The sequence below is a fragment of the Dermacentor silvarum genome, chromosome 2 (assembly GCF_013339745.2).
Source record: "Dermacentor silvarum isolate Dsil-2018 chromosome 2, BIME_Dsil_1.4, whole genome shotgun sequence".
Taxonomy (NCBI): domain Eukaryota; kingdom Metazoa; phylum Arthropoda; class Arachnida; order Ixodida; family Ixodidae; genus Dermacentor; species Dermacentor silvarum.
In genome coordinates, this window is record NC_051155.1 from 68,199,722 (window position 1) to 68,215,484 (window position 15,763).

Genomic DNA, 15,763 nt, shown 5'->3' on the forward strand with positions numbered 1-15,763 from the left:
CGACAAAACGCTGACGCCAACTGCTGTGGTGTGTGAAAAGTATTTAAAAAGCCGTTTCATCGAACGCACGTTCACTATCATCGTGAACGGCGTTTTCAACGATCTTCGCCGCAATAAATCGTGTCTGAAATCGATGCGATACGTACGATATTCCATGAGTATCCTACACACCTTCTATCTCAAAGCAGAAAATTAAAATAGGCAATATATATATATATATATATATATATATATATATTGTAAAGACGAAGTGAACTGGGCCGCGCGCGCTCACAAGGCGGGCGCTAGAAGAGTAGAAAGACGACGGACAGAGAATAGAACAGCCGGCCCAGGAACGGGTGCTGTGTCTTTGCGTCTCTTCTTTACAATGGCGCAGTCGACTACAACGGACCTGACTTAACGTGTTCCCGCCTCCAGTGTTCCTCGCACGGTGCTTCGGCGTGCCGGGTCCCTCCTTCCCAGGAACGCCGTTCACGCTTCCCCCGATATGGAGCCCGCCACCCTACCGTCGCAGGTACCCACTGCACCGTCCGGGGACGGCGTCCAAGCCTCCTCGGCGGCTCTCGGACAGGGATGTACTGATGCCCTCGTCCACGGCATCGCCGAGCTGACGCAACAGCTCCAGGGCATGACGACCGCGTTCGCGTCCGTCGGCGGTTGCATCCTGCCTGGGAACGCCGTCCACGCTTCCCTGCCGCCGGCGTTCGTGGAAATACCAACGTTTCGCGGCTTTCCAGACGACGTCACCCTTTGGCTCCGCAACATCAATGCCTTGGGTGATCGCCATGCCTGGCCCGACCACACAAGATGGCTGGTTGCAGCACAACGACTATGCGGTGCCGCCAAGGCATGGGAACGCTATGAAGGCATCAGGCAGCTTTCCTGGTCTGCATGGAGCGCAGCTCTGATAGCTGCTTTCGGCCCGCTTCCCTATGCCTGCGGTGAGTCTGATCAGCACAGTTCTGCACACAGCGCTCCGGAGAGCTACCGCTTCGATCCTGCGGCAGGTGTGCCCAGCAACGCCTCAACAGGGAGAGCCGCAGGCTGCCCCGCCGTAGGTGACGGCTGACCGGCTGTCATCGTCGGCTCTACCGAAGATGGTGGGACAGCGGTTCGAGCACTCCGTCTTGGACCTGCCCCGCCTGGGAACGCCGTCCACGCTTCCCTTGGCGAAAATATCATGCCCGGCACTTCTTCGACTCCTCAGCCACCAAGGTATGCCGTCGATGCTTCCCTTGTGGTATAACCGGCTGCCACGACTACCACAGCGACCCCACTGTCCGTGGACATCGGCCCTGGTTCCTCGGACCGATGGACAGGTAGCCTGGCGGAGATACGTTGCGACTTCCAGCAGCCGGATTTCATACAAATTCCGACGTTTCGCGGCTTTGAAGATGACGTCATCCGTTGGATTCGCGCTATCAATGCCATGGCTGACCGTCATGCTTGGCCAGACCAACAAAGATGGCAGGTTGCGGCAAACCGTCTTTGCGGTGCCGCCAAGGCTTGGGATAAGTACGACGGCATCAAGCAGGGGTCCTGGCTTGAATGGAGTGCAGCTCTTATAGCTGCTTTCCGCCCGCTCCCTTATGCCTGCGCTGACCTTACATCCCCGAACATCAGCTGCGGCTCGTCGTCGTCGAAGATCGCGGCTGAGAACCACCGGTTCAGCAACAGCGGCAGCGAGTCGATCCCTCAGCCGCCCCCGCATCAATCACAGACATCCGGTTCGAGCATCTCCACGTCGGCGTCCACCGCTTTCCATAGCGTACTCGGCAGCATGGCCTCCAAGACAGCAGATGAATCTGCATCCGCAGCGGCGGCGGAAGCAGACGCATGCGGCGACGATGCGGGCAATCAGCAGTACGGCGACCCTTGGGACACGGACCAAGCCGCCGTGGCTCTACGGCTGCTGAGGGCCGAGGATAATCGCAAAAGCCCCACTCCGGCACACGCCACCCCTGCCGCAAAGGGGGCGCCATCCACCAACGAGGTGGCCCGCCAGCCCGTCTACGAGGCGGCGTTTGACTTACGTCGCAACCTGCGAGAACCCGACCAGGGCCTGGACCGAATGGTGCAGAGCCCTGTCCCACTCATCCCTGGGCTGCAGCAGCAGCCGCTTGCAGGCCCCCTCCACCCGGTGCCGTCCTCGTGCTCGTCTTTGGAAGTTTCACTTGTACCGGGTCGCAGGGGAGGTATCACGGGGCAGCCTTCACTGCGGGATGCCTGTGGCAGCATTTCGGTGTCTTCCAGTGTTCAGCTGCAACCAACGCCAACACCTCGTGGTTCCAGCGGCAGTGACGGTGGCCGTCCTTTAGTTCCGATTCCTGCTACAGGATATCAGGGTTTGGCGTTCAAACAAGCGTCAGCGGCCGACAAGACCATTTGCCAGAATGACCCATTACCACAGTCCTCTATTTCCGAGAACACCCCTGCTGCTCCTATCGGTGCTAGCGCCGTTAAGCGCAACATCCACGCAGGAGTGAAGGTGCGCCATTCAGAGTCAGTGCGGCGCCCTAGGCATGGTGGCCACCGCAACAAAGCGGAGCTGATGGCCCTCGCACCCGTACTGCTAAATATGTTCAGGTCTACATTATCGGACAATGTGTGGTCATCCTTTTCCAAGAACAGTCGGCAAGGCCTGCGACCAGCGCGCAACAGTCAGTGCCGCCCACCAGAGAAGCTGGTTGCGCGCTGGATGGCTCACCAACGACGACCTCACACCCTGGACAAGTTTCTTTGTTGCAAGCGCGCCGGAAACTCAGTTGCAGCGTGGCCGAGTGTAAAGACGAAGTGAACTGGTCCGCGCGCGCTCACAAGGCGGGCGCTAGAAGAGAAGAAAGACGACCGACAGAGAATAGAACAGCCGGCCCAGGAACGGGTGCTGTGTCTTTCCGTCTCTTCTTTACAATATATATATATATATATATATATATATATATATATATATATATGTGCGAAAGAACTTCCATCGAAGTGGCACAGGCGCACCCAGTCGGTGGCCTCCTTGTTGCGCTCAGCCGTTGAGAGCGCTGAATCGGAGAACTTCGAACGATCTGGTGTCCACCACAAAGCTTCTGAATCAGAAGAGTGCGCCCAACGCTGTAGTTTCAAAGCCGCGAGCGCTGATAGATTGCAAACCGATGGCACACAACGGCCGCAAACCACCAGTTTAAGTCGCCATCTGTACTGCAATACTGGAATGAAATCTCGATCTCTATTCAAGTCGCGTGGATGAATCGTGCTATCTGGGCCAGTGGAATCATTAGCTTATGCCTATATTGAGACGGTGAAATGAATAACTTAAAATAATTTACTTGCCACCCTTATTTAAGGAAAATGGTAGTGTTCTGAATGCTGTGATGAAGATAGAAGAGAAAACAGGTCGCACAACTTGTGATGAGCTGATCAAGAAATGCCTTAATTAACAGCTCCTGCTTGTTTATGGTCGACGCAGTTTAATTAAAGCCTGCTTCAAAGAAGCAGTACTATAGAGAGATGGTTCTCGCTAAAAATGTTAGTTATAGCTTATGAAAAGAAGTACAATGTACGGGGAACATTGTACGTGTTTTCTGCATCTCCCAAACAGTTCTCATATACCACTCAAGCTATACCATCCTTCTCGGCTCACCTTCGCAAGCTTTCGCTCGCACCTACATAACACGGCGTGTGGCCGCAATGTTATCGCACTTGGAATTTATACACAGAACATCACGGTGACGGTGGAAATTCGCCTGGACTGTCCATACAATTTCTATATGGCAAAAAAAATGCGAAAGTGCAGGAAAGTATGGGGAAAGCGAACAATCAAAAGGAGTAATTCCATATAGGAACATTCTGGCAAGTGAAGCAAAAGTTAATATTTTGCCTTGAAAGAGCAGCTCTTGTTGCACGACGTAAGTCGCATCACGACATGCGATACAATGGTGAGTTTGTCAAACGTATGAACATGCGAAGCACATATACGAACATCATCGAAGAGAAATCATATATAGGGTTTTTTTTGACAATCCAGATTTTTCATAAATACGCTATATAAGAGCAGCCAAATGGCCTTGTTTAGCAGATGAGTTTCGAGGCGAGGAGAAAATACATTGCCGCTAATAACGTGAGGTTCAGAAGAGGAATTAACACAAATTTATTAATGACCTAGCTTTTTTTATACAGTTGTTGAACTGGCGAATATGAAGGCACTCGCATTTTAACGCACCTTCGTTTTTTTTTACCTTGAAAGTCACGTTTAATTCGAGATATTTATCATCGAATTTCAAAGGTAAATTCAGGCTATCCGCTGGTGCACAGAAAAGGCGACCCCGTTATCAGCCCGAAACGCCGTGACGACAAGTGCAAGAAAGTAGCAAACTGAACGTCTCGGCTAGGTCGCGGCAGCTACTGATGCGTCACATACGCTTTGCCTGGCAAGCGTGTGCGGCTGTGCGTCGGGTTAGGATTTGCCGCGGCATACTGTCATTCGAACTTCACCGCACACTTCTTGAATATCTCGAATTAGGTGCGATTCTCCAGGTCTTTAAAAGATTGGTGTGGATGAATATGTCACTGCCTCTAGCTAATTTGCCATTTAGACAATGGTCCCCAGACACGAATAAAAAATGTAATCATCAATTTTTCCTAATTAATTTTCTTAAGCTCACGTTATTTGCAGCAATGTCCCCCTTGCCTATGAACTCGTCTGCGAAAACACCACGTTCGTTTCGCTCATTACTTTAAAAAAATAAAAATCTGTATTGTCTAAAAAAAACAATGCTATATATAGTGCAGTTTCACATGTCCATATAAATTAGGCATTCTTATTTTCTATTAGTAAAAAGTCACCGAATAACTATACTTTAAAAATTCTACGTTGCAATGAGCTGGACTGTCTTAGAAAACATTCGAATGTAGCGCTTCCTTTTCCTGAATTGAACCACTGGAGGTTCGACACTCGAAACAGAGCTAGCTGGTACGTAAACGCAGGCAGCAAGCAGTAGATAAGCTTTCTTATAGTCAAAAGAAACCCTAAATTAGAAATCACCTCCCTACATGAGAAATTTACAGCTCCTATGGCTTTATAAATACAAAAAGCGCAGCAACCCCCTTGTGATAACAAGCCGGTCTATGAAGAGCAGGCGGCGCCGCGGCACGATGATGATGATGATGATTTATTGGCATCCCCTTTGAAACGGGGTGGCGACAAATAGTCACCTAGCCTGCTTGATTTAATCAGGTATACTACACATGTTCTTTATCTCGCATTTTTGTATACCTTTTTCAAAAATTTAGCTTGTACCGCTGCCTATGATTTTAAGAGATCAGGTCGTATCCATCTTTTCCCTGCTTTTTTTCCACCAGTACTCTAATCGTCTCTTGCTGATCTCTACGGCTGATCTGTTTATGTTTCCTTCCACTTTAAACCCAAGCGCTTCTGGGAGTTGCACGTTACCTACGGTTCTCGCTGGGTGGATCCCGTCGCATTCCATTAGGATGTGCTGAGTGGTCTCTGGATCTTTACTGCAGCATACACATGTCTGATCTAGTTCCGAATATTTGTTCCGATATGTTTTCGTCCTTAGGCAACCGGCTCGAGCCTCAAATAGCAAGGCACTGCCCTTTGTGTTATCGTACAGATTTTCCCTTCTAATTTCTTTCTTCTCATTCTTGTAAATCTCCATTGTCCTTTTCGTTTCCATTCTTTGCATCCAATTCACGGTCTCTATTTCTCTCACTTTCTTTCTGATGACCCCTGGTTGTCTATTTACAGTTTCGATTATCCTGTATGCACACACCCGCACTGCAGCGCTCCTAGCGGCAGCCGCCGACATTCATTGCAAACGGTGCCACCCGGAAGGCCGCGGTCGGCACACTAGCCAGTACATTCTAGGCAATATAAAGGGGCCAAACTATAGTGCCTAGAATATACTGGCTAGTGTGCCGACCACCCGCTCTTATAATGGAGGAGCGTGGCACCATCTGCAATGAATGCCCACGGTGGCCGACAGGGGTCGCAGCTATTCGCAACTCAAATGAACTGCAGGGGGCGCTGCGAAAATTGGCCGTGTCTGGCTACACTGTGCAACATGGCGGTTATACGGAGGTCCCCGCGTCGCCGAAACCACTGTGTTTGGTGTACAGTACACAGTAGTTTGATGATTTTCGTGTAGTGTAATGCCGGTTGGCGCTGTTTTGTGGAAGGAAAGCGAGTAGCTTACGCCGACCAAATCATTTTAGCCGATCCGAGAGAGGCACAGTGAATAATGAAGCTGAAGTGGTCGCACGGTGTGTGCAAACATCTGGCGTGACAGCGGACCCGCGCGAGATTCTGATGAAAATCACCGATGTATTCTTGAACCCATTGGTCGTGCAACCGAAGTACTCGTGCACTGTTGGATGGTCGGAAAAGTACAAGCACGTTTCTGCTGCTTTGATTCACTGCTAAGGCGCGGATAGATAGTCCGACGTTTTGAGCATGCGAGAGAGTGGCCGGCGAAGTTGGACATGTCACGCTGGCCTCGCCAGGATTGCCGAAATGTTACAACCTGCTCAGTTTGGTACGTTTAACATGGCCCGCAGCAGCGCACCGACTTGCTCGGTCAGCTGTTGCCACTGTACATGCGGATAAATGCGCAGCCGGCGCGCACTTTCTCATTGTTGTTGCCTTAACACATTTTCGTTCGGCGAAGGCGCAAACTCTGCACGCTCTTTTCAGTCCATAGAGCAAGCGAACCTAAAATAAAGCTTTGCACTTTATCGCGAGCATGCACTACGAATCTGTGGCGAACCTTTCTCGCTATATACTGTTGCGTTCCTGTTATCTATTTTACATTCAAAATTTGCGCAACGTGACTGTTGCTTCGCTTAGCTGTAGTTATTCCAGTAGTTGGCGCATTGTTTCTCTCGTAGAGAACAATACGATAAATAAGAAACCCGAAAGATCTGCTTACTACAATAAAAACACATTTGCACACCATGTACATGTATGGCTTGTGCTGCGTGGCCTGACCATGATTGATTACTCCCCGCTGTCTACGAACATGTCGCTTATGGCTGCTGTGTAAACTAATGAAATAAAACAAATGTTTCTGTGTAAATTAATGTTAACTAAGCCACTGCATTCTGAATCTAATCAATTTTCATGTTATTCTATGATTTACGTATCCTGCACTTTAAGTGGCCAGAACTGTGTTAGCCTCTTAACTGCCAATTTCCTTCAGACACTGATAAGAGATACAATTGCTTTCATAATTACGCATTTTCAAATGAGCACTTACTAATTTGCACTAGTTACACGGATAGCGTGTCCAGGTCGCAAGGAAGGCGTACCGCTATGCCACCCCATAGTTATTTTGCATGCTGGCGCGTACATCTTGTGCTTTATACATAGAGCAATTTACCGACGTTACCCGGGAGTACCTGAAACTCCGGTGTAACGTTCGATTTTCGCTGATGTACCATACTCGGTAGTTCCACGTTGTGCGCCGCATGTATCCGATATAACAGCTTTAATGGAGGAAACCTTGAGTACCGCGGCGACATTTGCATCATAAACTGCATTACCACGCCGGCTATCACATGAAACTGCTTGTTGCAGCAAGCATACGCTGAACGTTATCGCGATGTCAGTAACAACCTCAACGCAAACTTCCTGAAGTTCGCTGTAGCGCTTTACTGCATATAGTACAAGCAACAGTATCGCGTTCTCTTCACACAAACAACAAACCGACCCTCGCCTGAAAAAAAAATGAAAACTTTCTCGAGCAAGATGTTGAGTTGTCGCAGCTTATGATAAGATTCGCAATCCATGTGGCTCTTCGACGCCGCAAAACTGCAAAACGCAGCATAATTCCACGGCTGTGCGGAGTTTCGTTGATGGTGGCACGCACCCGCTCGCAGTGCGAAGGCTACGGACGGAGTTAGGATGGATAGTTGGGCGTGCTGGTTAAGCATGATCTGAAGTGAAGGCGCGAAAACGACGACGGACGAAGAGAGAGCACACACACACAGGGCGCCACTTCCAACAATGTTTAATCAGAAAGGAACGCCACTAATTTATACAGGGAGCACAATCACAGTTTCTCAGTGCGCATTCGCGTTCAGGTAAAGTAGTTCTTTGCGTGATAGAGATATTGAGGCAACACTTACGCTCTTATCACCTGCTTCAATGATCCTTTTGGCCTCAATTATTAAACGAACCCATTTGTCACGGCTTCTGGCAACCACAGCGCAGGCGTAGAAGTCTGGCTTACATTTGCAGTCTCTACAGTGAATTGCCAGGTGGCCCTCTCTCCCAATGTTGACTTTGCTATTGTGCTGCCTCAGCCTGTCATTCAGGCACTGCTCGGTTTGGCCCACGTACTTTCTACCGCAATCTAGAGGAATTTCGTAAACTACTCCTGCCTGACAATCTACGTACGTGTTGTCATGTTTTGTGACACAGGCCGGTGCCTTGCGGGAAAAAAAGGGTTAGTCATTCTACAGAGCTTGGAAAGCTTGCACGGGGCAGAAAACACGACATTTACGTTAGCTCGCTTGGCAACCTTTTTCAAATTGTGCGACATGCGGTGTATGTAAGGTATGACGGCTACCTTTTCTTTTTCGCGAGGTGGCTGCTGGTCCAGTTGGCGTTTTCGGGACTTCGTCAGGATTGTTTCCGCTACGGAAACTAGAATAGGCTGTGGGTAGCCTGCCTCTTCCAGTCGGTCGATCTGCTTGAGAAAACTTGCCGCAGCTCGATGTGAACAGGACTTCTTAAAAACATTCAGCAGGCTAAAGCCTCCGAAAAGAAGCCGCACATCTTCCGGTAGGAGCTTACGCCGAATGCTTCGTTTAACTAGCTTTGAGTGAGAGGAACTAAAAGGTAACAAAGGTTTACTTGCCCGAGGTTCATACTGCCAACAGACGTGGTTACTTGCTAAAATTTTAACAATCTAAGATCTAAAAACCTGATGGAGGAATCTACCGAATGTTCGTGGGTCACTTCTATGGGAGATAAAGTCTGCCTGAAGGTTGTCAATGTTTGACTAACGACCAAGTCGGCCTCAATGAAATTCTTATCTACGAAAATTAGGAAGTCGTCAACGAATCTAAAAACTTTTACTACACCGCTACCCTCTAGACTGCTAGACATAGTTCTGCCAGCGCGAGCTAAGAATAAGTCGCCCAAGATCGGAGCTAAACAGGAACCTATGCAAACGCCGCTCTTTTGCAGGTACAAACGACTGTCCCATTCAATATAGGCGGAAGCCAGGTAAAGTTCGAGCATGACCAGGAATTTGTCTTCCGGAATAGCAGCTTCATTTTGAAATGCCATGGAGCCATAACTGTCAATGCCTTCCTGGACGCACTGAAGCAATTCTGCTTTTGGCATGCTATAATATAGATCCTTCAGATCTACGGAAAAGGCCTCTAATTCCATCACTGGCTGCCTCGACAGGTAGTCAACTACTTTTGTAGAATCCTTCACGAGGTAAGGGTCGTCTACTGCAAGAAGCTTGAGCCTTACTAACAGAAAGGCAGCTAAACACTTCTGCCACGTATTGCGCTCCGACACTATTACTCTTAAAGAGCAGTTATCTTTATGGGTCTTGGCGCTGAAAAGGACCTCGAGTGTGCGCACTTTGCTATTTTTTAATGTCCCTAGCTAATTTTGACAGCTTCATTTTTTCGCACATCTTCTTCGCTTCACATTTCAACTTATTGAGCGATACATTATGGTGACAATGGAAAACAGAACTTCAGGCTTCCAACGCCTTCACCTTGTATAACTCTCCTGGAAATACGGCAAAGCCGCCTTCTTTGTCCGATGGGAGTAAGCAGTAGGCGTTCGTCTTCAAGTACGATGCCAGACGATTAATTGCAGGGCGGCCGGGGTCGCACTGGTCCCGCATAAGAACGTCCACACCACTGCAAACGCACCGATCCGTCTCGCTCACGGGAGCCAAACTGGACACTTTTCGCACCAGGGAAAGCTTCTCCGGAGCGGTGGTCGGCGGCCTCACAGCAAACTTCGGCCCTTGAGTGAGACAGTTTTTGACGTCCTCTGGTAGCGTGACGTTTCCTTCGGTGAATACTGTGCTCCCAGGGTCTTGTTTCTTCTTCTTTGGACGAGGATAGCTGCGTAAGTGAGACAGGGTGCTCCGCCAGAGGAATTCAGTCGTCTGGTTGGCGAGGCGGTTGAAATCCCTGAAGGCCCGCTTCGCTCTATCTTCTCCTAACAAGTTGTGCAGTTGGGCTTCTAGGTGAATTCGGTAGAGGCGAGCCTGCCTTGACCATTCGGACTTGAGGATTTTGCAAATGCGGTTGCCATGACCGACGGATGGGCTAAAGCCTCCGAAAAGAAGCCGCACATCTTCCGGTAGGAGCTTACGCCGAATGCAGTAGGAGAGCGCGCGTGCTCTGCAGGTCGCGACGGCGATCAAAGAAACTGTGGCGCTTGGGTCCGAAGAGACACATAGTGAAGAGCCCGATGTACAAGAAATATACGACGTTAGGATGGATAGTTGGGCGTGTTGGTTAAGCATGATCTGAAGTGAAGGCGCGAAAACGACGATGGACGAAGAGAGAGCACACCCACACAGGGCGCCACTTCCAACAATGTTTAATCAGAAAGGAACGCCACTAATTTATACAGGGAGCACAATCACAGTTTCTCAGTGCGCATTCGCGTTCAGGTAAAGTAGTTCTTTGCGTGATAGAGATATTGAGGCAACACTTACGCACTTATCACATGCTTCAATGATCCTTTTGGCCTCAATTATTAAACGAAACCATTTGTAACGGCTTCTGGCAACCACAGCGCAGGTGTAGAAGTCTGGCTTACATTTGCAGTCTCTACAGTGAATTGCCAGGTCGCCCTCTCTCCGAATGTTGACTTTCAACCCCAGCAATTCCGGACATCGCCTTTATTTCACAGCTTTTACACCACGTGGCGTACGGACCTTTAAGATTCGAAATTCGCGCGATGACGCACGAAGTGTACTGGACGATAACAGAATACACGTTTTAACAATAAAAGAAAAAGAAAAAAACGGACCACGCTAACAGCTTTCACTGTCGAGCATGGACGAGCGCGAATCAGGAATAATTGATCTGATAACGGCCGCGCGTATAAGACGAGCAGCCAGCTAGTCTACTGTGAATCAGCAGTTTTGCTGCTATTGATAGTCGTTTAGAGGCTCAGCCCCGCTTCGAGAAAGCGGGTGCAGAACCTTGAAAGAGCGGCCTCCGCCCCCCCCCCCCCCTTCCGTCCATCTTTTCCTCGTCCAACTTGTTGTCCGATCGAATCAAAAAAGCAAAAATGCCCTTTTGTCGCTTCATTTCTCGAAAGCTGATTCTAAAATAATAATGTAAGCTTGCTAAATGGTCGCGATGGGCGCATGTTTCAGGATATGCAGTCGCATGATTGACACCCTTAATCTCGGTTGGCCTCAGTTTACGAGTCCATTTCCGCATTTGCGTGCAGGTGCCTGATCGAGTTATGTTCACTGCCACGGAATTTCTGTTTTTCGAAGGCGAAAGCCTTAGGTGCATGGCTATATTTTCGGTGCTATTGGCAGTGACCTTGGCGAAACCGCACCATAACGAAAATGGCCGACACCGCAAAGAGTAAAATCACGTCAACAAAAGCTCGGATTGACGTCAGTTTTCTCAGGGAGGTTCCTGTGAACAAAGTAAATTAGTAACTTTGTAAAGAAAATTTGCTACATTTCAGCCGAACACCTTTTCTAAGCTCTTGGTAAGCGACGGGTGTAAATGCAGAAAATCATCTGTAACTGGTCAATGTTCGAAGACCTGCTTCACTGCACAGTGGCATAGCCAGAAATTTTGTTCGGAGAGGGGGAGCTCACGTTGCAGCGCGGCCTCCTCCTTATAGAATTGGTCGAGGGATCAAATACATCAATAATAACTGCATTTCCATTGCCAATGTCATTGTATATTAGAGGCTGCAAATAAACTACAGAGTGCTACCCACTGTCAACAAAAATATGTATTTTTTCATAAAAGAATATATTCGTATGTCCCAAAAATTTGGCAGAAATAACTGATATCAATGCTTCCGCGTTTTTTTTGGTCTATTTAATTAGTAAAGAAAATATCACTCGAACTTTAGAACATCAGAATATCATAGAATATCAGTTCCAAACCAGCAAAGCAGTGCATACAGCTGGTGCGAAAAACGTAAAGGCCATGAAAAGAACAAGTTGACCACAAATATTTTGATAAATCTTTGTCATTAAAGAACTTTGTTTACTTTTTTGTACAGTCGCGAGCAGAAGTTTGGAGACCATGGCATCAGCAAAAAATTTTAATATATTCAAGCGCAGCTGCATGGCCCCGAATTGGCTTAATACGTTGTATTGCTCCATCACGCACACGTAGGCTTGCGCTCTTGATTTCAACCGCAATGCCCAGGCTGCGAAGGAAAAAAAATAAAAACTTGGCAGCAGAGAGGCTCGGCCTTTCTGTACCGACGTGGGAGCGGCCCGCTACGTGCTGACGCGCGTTCCGAGGGACCGTAATAAAGCTTTATCATACCATCATACCCTACCTTTGGTCCACAAACATTTGCTCGTGACTGTACATACGCAACGGCCAGGGAAAAACCTCAATGACCTTGTCCTTCGTTGCAGTAGATTGCGCCTGAGCAGTTGTTACCGGTCGTGTATTGTAATTACACCGATAATATAGTCGCAGCAGTGAGTACATATAAGAAGCAGGAGTTCTGCAAGATGTAGATTAGAAATGTGAAAATAGAATGAATATACAAGTGCGAAGATACAAGTTGATAAAGGGCACAAAAGTGTCATTGGTAACAAAATGCACTGTTTGTATGCACAAAGCCTCGCTACAAGATGTTTAAATATATGTATATCTATCCAATAAATCCACGTATTTAAGCAAACGTCACTGTATGTAATGCGTCAAACAAGACAAATAGACATGTTGCGCAGTCACACATAGTAGTAGCTTTACGCATAGAAAGACAGACAATCCAGGCAAGAACCAAACTATGATCGCAGAAATCGTGATATGTTCCAGAAGGGCCGCCTGTTGGGCTAGTTGGTCTAACATAGTTACTTTCAGTTTGGCAGAACAGTTTGGTTCTCCTAGAAGCTGACAAGGAAGGTGGATTTGTTGTGATGCCGAAAGGCATGTTCAATTAAAAAGCCCAAGCGGCAGTGGACAAGAACTTTGTGGCTGTTTAGAAAAGTGCAGTGAGGGTTAAGACTAAGTTCATCAAATTTTTTAAGGACTTGGAATTGAATGGTCTTGCTAGTGCTATTAGAAATAGTAAGGGGAACAGTCTGAAGGTTTCCTTTTCTGCAAAAACACATCAGGTAGATGTCCCTTTCAGAACCATTGTGAGCGAAGGGGGGGCTTGGCAAAAGAATGTTAGTCAGTTTTTACTGAAGAGCCTTAAGTGACTCACGGTTGTTGATCCTTTCCGCGTGAGGAAATCTGAAGAAGTCACTGAATACGTGAAGCCCAACGAGAGTATAGATTATGGCTTGTCTGTCAACGTTGAGGAGTTGTTTTATTCAGTACCTCAAGATAAGCTTTTAGTTGCATTTGGGAAGTGCATTGAACAGAGTGGCGAATGCGATTTCCAAAACTCCGCTTGCTTGTCGGTTTATAATTTAACGCTTTTAGAATTTTATCTTAGTGTAACATTTATTGCTTTCAACGAGCAGCCTTTTCTGCAACGTAGAGGAATGTGTATTAGGTCTTGCGTGGCTCCGATTCTATGCGACATATTTTTAGCTGATATTGACAGTGCGCTTGATTTGGCTTTTAATGGGGGGGAAGGTAATCAAAGTGCTTCGGTACGTCAATGACTTTTTAATTCTTTTAAAGAAAGAGGGCGGTTTCACTGCCCTTGGGAGTGTTTTAGATATTTTTATTCAAGCTGGGCAGGGTTTGAGTTTCACTCATGAATTGCTTGGAACTGAGGGGTTACAATTCCTGGATCTCAGGCTAAAATTTAGTATAGGCCATGTTTGCTGAGAGTACCTCCCACGGGTTAAGAAGTATCCCCTGCCTTTTGAGTCTGCCCACTCTAAAACAGTAAAAAGGGGCATCGCATTACAATGTCTGGATGCTGCGCTCCGTAAGTCATACCCGCATTCAATGCAGCATAGCTTTCACAATCAGATTGGTCGCCTTTTAGCAGCGGGATTCCCTGAATTGCTTGTTGTTGCGGTGGCCGAGTCTATCCTGCACAGGGTAAAGAAGAGAGCTGGAGCGGAAAGGGCTGCGACCCAGCGATGGATGGCGAGACCCGTAGCCATGCCTTATATGCATCAGGTCTCGCACAACCTGAAGAAGGTCGCGAACAGGCACCGTTTTCCTGTGGTCTTCACGGCTCCTAATAAGCTATCCAGGCTCTGCCCTCGAATTTGCGGTGACAGGAAAGAAGGTTGTCAAACAAGCCAAGATAGCCGCTTCGTGGGGTGTGCGACAGGAGTGGTATACTCCGTCCCCTTTGTTGTAAAGTGACGTCAGTCACAATCAAACTGCCTCGCAAGCGCTGGCGGCGCGTGCGGTTTCTTCTACTATCGTTTCCCTTGCCCTCCCTTCCCCCTTTCATTTTCGTATATATACGTTCCCTGGCGGAAGCAATAAACATTCATGTTCCAACCTTCCAACTGAGTGCTGTCGTATTCGGCATACACGGCACGTGTGCCGCAACTATGCAACACCCTTGTTGTGCGGGAAGGTGTACATCGGCCAAACCGAACGGTGCATAAACGACCGGCCCAGGGAGCATGCGCTAAAAATTAAGAAAAAAAAAGGACAAGTATGCACATTTGGTTGCCCACATCATTACGTGTGGTTGCGAGGCACGATTTTATGAGACAACTATCTTAGGCAAATCAACAAACTACACGGCTAGAGTGGCTCTAGAAGCATTCTACATCCACAAGAACTCAGATATTTGTATAAGCGAAGCGTCAATTCCTTTGCACAGCGCCGAACTGAACTATTTGAACTCTGTTGCCTGAGGGACATAGTACTGTTAACTTTTTTAGATTTCTTTTTATCACCTCGAATGGGAAAGGGGCATGACACTGGTGTGCGTGGTTCACCTTATAAATCGGATGGTTTGTTGACCGAAGTAAACGGTTGGTAGTAGCGCTCGTCCACGTCTGTCGTGTCTTCGTGTGTGTTGTGTGTACTTTTTTGCGCTATGTCTGAAAGTAACTCGCGATATGTACTTGGGCCATGCGGCGGTCGCGACAGCACCATATGGGTAGATAATAGAGGAATAACACAGAAATCAGTACGAAAATGTGTAATTTAACTGCCTGCTGAGCGCTGACAAACTTTCTGCATCCAAAATAAAGGAAGGGTGTTGCTTCGGTTCAAAAAAAGTAAAAGCGGGTAGCTAAAAAGGAAAGAAAAGACCAAACGAAAGCCACAGATGATGCGGAAGTTAAACTACCCAATATCCGAGTGTGTTTGTTGGGAAACGCCGCGAGGGCCGGGCTTTCAATAAACAAGGTCGGTAAAAATTGATTATTGATGTCCTCGTAATTTTGGTTTTCACACGATAGCTTTGATCATGATGCTACCTGTTTCAATAAACGGCGATAATTTCTGCGGCTTTAGAAACTAATGAACAGTCATACGTTTTCATAATTACGCGTTTATGGACCTGAAGGAACAGAACTTTTACTTGCATTGAATTTTGCCGCTTCCCTATCTAAAGGACAAATTTCACTCAGCGGGGAAGTTTAGTGAAGCGGTCAATGACTTTGGACACGTTGAT